Consider the following 5,209-nt stretch of genomic DNA (forward strand, 5'->3'; position numbering starts at 1 on the left):
AGATCTCTAGAGGAACCAACACGATTTATTAAATAAGCTAATGCTAAAATATTAACAACAACTGAATCACACCTGAGAGCTGAGAGCCCTAGGCGCTCAGTCCTTGGGGCTGGGAGTCTCAGCAGTCGGAATAGTCCCATAGTCACCATCTCTCACTGACGAGGTGGACAATCTGGCACCTCAGCAGACCCACGCTGGTGGCTAGAAGGTTCCTGGAGAGCTGCTGGGTTTTAGTCCACAAGGAAAACCTAGACAAGCTGGTTCTGATAACATTGAAGAAATCATAATAATAAATAAATAAATCATCATCATCATCATCATCATCATCATCATCATCATCAGCAGCAGCAGCAGCAGCAGCAGCAGCAGCAGCAGCAGCATAATCAACTTGGCAGTAAGACAAAAAAGAAAGAGAGCCAAAGGCAAGAAATGTTTCTGTCACTCCTTTTTATCTGAGCTGACACCAGAAAGCACCATTCATAGTCAGGGCACATCGATTACTACAATTGGAACAGTTCCTCAGATGAGGCGCCCGTGTGTGCGTGTGTGTGTGTGTGTGTGTGTGTGTGTGTGTGTTGCCAGTTGACATTAAAACCAACCATAATTCTTGTTCATGTGGTAATTCTGTTGCTAACTTGTTAAAAATGGTTTTTTGAGATGAGGTTCCTCTGGGTAGCTCTGGTTAACCTGGAACTTGCCCTGTAGACCAGGCTGGCCTCAAACTCAAGGGATCCACCTGCTTCAACCTTCAGAGTGCTGGGATTAAAGGCATGCACTACCATGCCTGCCTTCTGTTGCTAACTTTTTAAGGAACCAACAAATTGATTTCCATAGAAGCTGCACCATATTTACGTCTCTACTAGCAAATGTGTGGGAGTTCTGGTTTGTCTGTATCTGCATCAATACTTGTAACTTTCTGATTTTTTTCTTTTCTTTTTTTTGAAAAAAGGTCTTACTATGTATAGCCCTGGCTATCCTGGAACTCACAATGACCCGCGTTCCTCTGCCTACCTAGTGCTGGAATTAAAGGCATGTCTCACTGTACACTGCTGCTTTTTTTAAAATGATGACCAATGTAGTAAATGTGACACATCATCTCATTGTGGTTTGGTCTATACTTCCTTAGTGACATACATGACTGAGTATCTTTCCATGTGAGGGCTGACCATTTGTATATATTTTCTGGAGAAATGCCTACTTAATTTTTTTTTTGCCCATTTTAAATTTGAATTATTTGTCCTTTTGTTACTGCATTGCAGATTACAGCTTTCATTCATATATCCTGCATGTGCGTGTGCGTGTGTGCGTGTGCGTGTGCGTGTGTGTGTGTGTGTGTGTGTGTGCGTGCGTGTGTGCGTGTGCATGTGCGTGTGTGCGCGTGAGTGTGTGCGTGCGCGTGCGCGTGTGCGTGCATGTGCGTGTGCGTGTGCGTGTGCGCGTGTGTGCGCGTGTGTGCACTCTGCACACCACCTTGTTCGGCAGTGATTGGCAAGTATTTTCTTCTACTCCGTATGTTTACTTATCCTTTTTTATTCTCTTCACATTGTCCTTTGATGCCCCAAAATGTCCAGTTTTGACAAAGTCCACCTTATCTAATTTTTCTCTAATTGCCTGTGCTTTGAGTGATCGGGCTAAGAAACCACTTCCTGGTTCAGCGATGAATAGCACCCCTGTGTTTTCTTCTAAGAGGTTTGTCATTTGCCTTTGATTTGGTTTATCCTTGGTTAATCTTTGCATATGGCGTGAAGTAAGGGTCCATATCTGTTCTTTGGGCTTCAGTTTACTTCACAGATTTATTGAAAGAAATACTTTTTCCATGTCATGTGGTCTTGCCACTCGTGTGAGGGTTTGTAATTTCAGTTTCTGGCTTTGTTCCGTTGGCCTGCATCTACCCTTGCACCTGTGCCAGGCTGTTTGGATTCCAATTGGTTTGTCAGAACCTTTGAAATTGAGACATGACTCCTCTAAGCCTCATTCTTCTTTTCAAGATGATTTAACTATTTAATGCCCCTTCAAATTTTATGTGAATTTTGGTCAGCCTTTTTATTTCAGCAGAAAAAAATGACTACTAGTCACAGTTTGCCATCTTGAAATCATGCTTGTCTTCTAATGAAATCCTTTTCATTAAGGTCTTCTGAATTTCAGGCGTGTTTCATAGGTCAGTATGTAGTAAGTCCTGCACTTCCTTGGTTACATTTATTCCCAACTGAAAAAAGATTTGTTTTATTTATTTAGTTTTTTTTTTTTTCAATACAGCATTTCTCCGGGTAGCATTGGCTGTCCTAAACCTCACTCTGTAGGCCTCTGCCTCCCAAGTGCTGGGATTAAAGATTGTGTGTCATCACCACCTGGGTAGTTACACTTATTTGCTTATTTGTTTATTAGCAAGCCCCTTTATCCAATGAGCCATATTACCAGCCTTACTTGAAATTAATTTTTGATGCTATTATAAGGTGTGCTGGGGAGAAGATGGCTCTGGGTAAGAGAGAAGACTGGCTTTGCAAAAGATGTGAACCCAGTTTCTAGCACCCACGTTGGGTGGCTCAGAGGCACGTGTAACTCTAGCTCTGGGAGATCCAATGCCTCTGGCCTCTGAGGGCACTTACTTACACAGGTCTACACACATGTATATAACTAAAGATAAGTACTAAAAATTAAAACTTTTATTTTCCTTTTTAAATCATTGCTAGTATACAGACATACAACTTAGTTTTAAGTGTTGAGCTTGTATTCTGTGGGTTTGTTTAGTTCATTTATTGTATCTAATAGTTTGTTTTGTAGTTTATTGAGCATATATATATATACATATATATATATACACATACATATATATATGTGTGTGTGTACATATATATATATATTCCTTTTCATTTAGAGTTCCTCTATCTCTTTCCCTTCCTGGTTACTCTGGCTAAGATTTCCTACACAATACTAAATAGAGGGAGGAGGAGGGAGAAGGGGAGGGCGAGGAGCAGGCAGCCATGATCTAAGAGGAAGCGCTTTCTATCCAGCCATGGGATGAGCTACGCCTTTATGTGCAAGCCCCGAATCATGCTGAGGGTGTTCCCTTTGACTCCATCTTGGTTGAACTTTTTAAAATCTTGAATGCATGTTGGATTTCGTCAAGGATTTCTTTTCTGCACCCCTGGGGATGCTCATCTGGGATTATGAGTTTGCTCTATCAGCGTGGTGTACTCCACTGAGCTTTTCTGAATGAAATTGTAAAAGAATTGGCTAAAACACACACCATCGATGGTCTTTTTAATGCAAGGGATGTCCTTGGGAGGAGGCTTAGTCGGTAAAGTGCTTGCGACACAACCATGAGGTTCTGAGTTCAGATCCCAGGCAACCTAGTAAAAGCCACGCCTGGTAACACATACCTATAATCTTAGCATTGGAGAGGTCAATATTGGAAGATGTCTGGGGCTTTCTGGTCAGCTGGTCTAGCCTCCACTGTCGTGCATACTCACTCCCATGTACTGACACACATACACACACTTATGTGTCCATGTGTGAACACAGGTACACATATATCACACATACAGAAAGAAGAGGGCAAGGGAATGATCTTTTAAAATAGAAGTCCAGCATAACAGATTTCTTGTTTAAAAAATGACCACAGACAGTTCTACACCCTTATCTCCTGGGTGGCTGTGTGATCATGAACAAGCTCAAAGGTATTTGACCTCTCCTCCCTCGGGCTTTCCATATGCAAAATAAGAGTGAAAACAGAGCTTACCACTGAGGATATAGAAATCCACAGACCCCGGGGTCTGTCAACACAGAAGAATCTGTAACCAAATGTGTGCGGTGGGAGTGGATTATGCCTCACATCAAACAAACTATTCATTCTGCAACACACGCCAGCTGAGTGTTCTAATTCTATCTGATGCTGACACCATCTCCGCCGAGAGAGCTCATGCCTAAGTTTGGAACCCAGTCTCCACTTTACGTCACTTCTCCATCAGGGGACCACAATCCTCCATGGGTTTTGTTAATTCACTAGAGTAGCTCACTTTACGTGTGAACCTTTTAAATGCAATACATGTACATGTACCACATGCATGCCTGTTGGATCCCCTGGGGTTATGGGTGGTTGTGAGCCACAAAGTGGGTGATGAGATTTGAACTTACATCCTCTGCAAGAGCAATATGTACTCCTAACCACTGAGTCATCTCTCCAGCCCCCTAATGATTTGTTCCACAGAACGTGACCAAGGGCTAGAGACCCCCAGGTGAAGATCTGGGGACAAGGGAACATGCCCTCCTCTAGGAACTTCTACTTTAATCAGAAACTTTCTAGTATCCCTTAGTCTTTCAGGTAACCAGACTCCATCCTGAAGCCACCCAACGGCTGTCACCTGCCAGTCAACTCAATGGTTCTTAAAAGGGACAGCTTTGAAGAGTACAGAGATTTGGGGGATTGAGTCCCAGCCAACACATGCTACATCATATCATTACCAGAATCCTGGGCAACCAGGGCAGATCTCAGCAAAAAGTGATGGCTGAGCACAGGAAAGGACTTGAAGTGTCCAACGGCCTGTCTCTGAGGAAGAGTTCAGGTTTAAATATAAGAAGACCCGGTGCAGGGGGCAAGAGTCCTGCTCACGGTGGGTGCTGTTGGGTTTGACCAGTTGGTTCCAGAGGAGTCATTCCTGGCTTGCATGGCTTGGGGAAACCGTTTGGTTCCCCTGGTTCCTATTTAGGGGTAACCTCATTTCTTTTCATGGGGTGACCACTCTCACGTAGGGGGTTAATCTCATCATGGCAGTGATCTGTCTACAGGACTTGCTATTTTTGGAACTCAGGATGACTTTGGTTTAGGACAATTCGTGGAGACTTCCAGTTGCTGCTGTTGGAGACTCATTAACTGTCCAAGCCCAAGTCTCCAGTTACCTTGAGGCCTTCTACCTTGAAGGCAGATGAGAGAGGTCAGAAGAATTTCGGGCCAGTTAGCCTAACCTCTCTCAACCAGACTCACTGCTCACCTTGGAGACTCCTATTTATGCTCCTGACTCACTGGCCGCTGCTCTTGGGTATGATTTTTTTCTCCTAAGTTTCCTTAGAGGTGGCTTCCGAAGTCTCTCAGACCTGATCACCTCCCTTCAGGATCAGTTGAGCCTGGCCCCAGAGTCTGCCCCTTCCTCTGGTGTGTGTGTGTGTGTGTGTGTGTGTGTGTGTGTGTGTGTGAGAGAGAGAGAGAGAGAGA

At 43.8% G+C, this 5,209-nt stretch overlaps 1 protein-coding gene across 1 annotated transcript in view; it reads left to right on the plus strand.

Annotated features, from left to right (window-relative positions):
• The first annotated feature begins 5,034 nt into the window (after nucleotides 1–5,034).
• The window catches only part of Csf1r (colony stimulating factor 1 receptor), a 26,565-nt gene continuing 26,390 nt past the window's right edge, over nucleotides 5,035–5,209 (plus strand). The window contains exon 1 of the mRNA XM_031365796.1: nucleotides 5,035–5,149. The gene's annotated coding sequence lies outside the window, so the exon portion shown is untranslated. The remainder of the gene's footprint in view (nucleotides 5,150–5,209) is intronic.

This window comes from Mastomys coucha, unplaced genomic scaffold (assembly GCF_008632895.1).
Source record: "Mastomys coucha isolate ucsf_1 unplaced genomic scaffold, UCSF_Mcou_1 pScaffold13, whole genome shotgun sequence".
NCBI classification, from domain to species: Eukaryota; Metazoa; Chordata; class Mammalia; order Rodentia; family Muridae; genus Mastomys; species Mastomys coucha.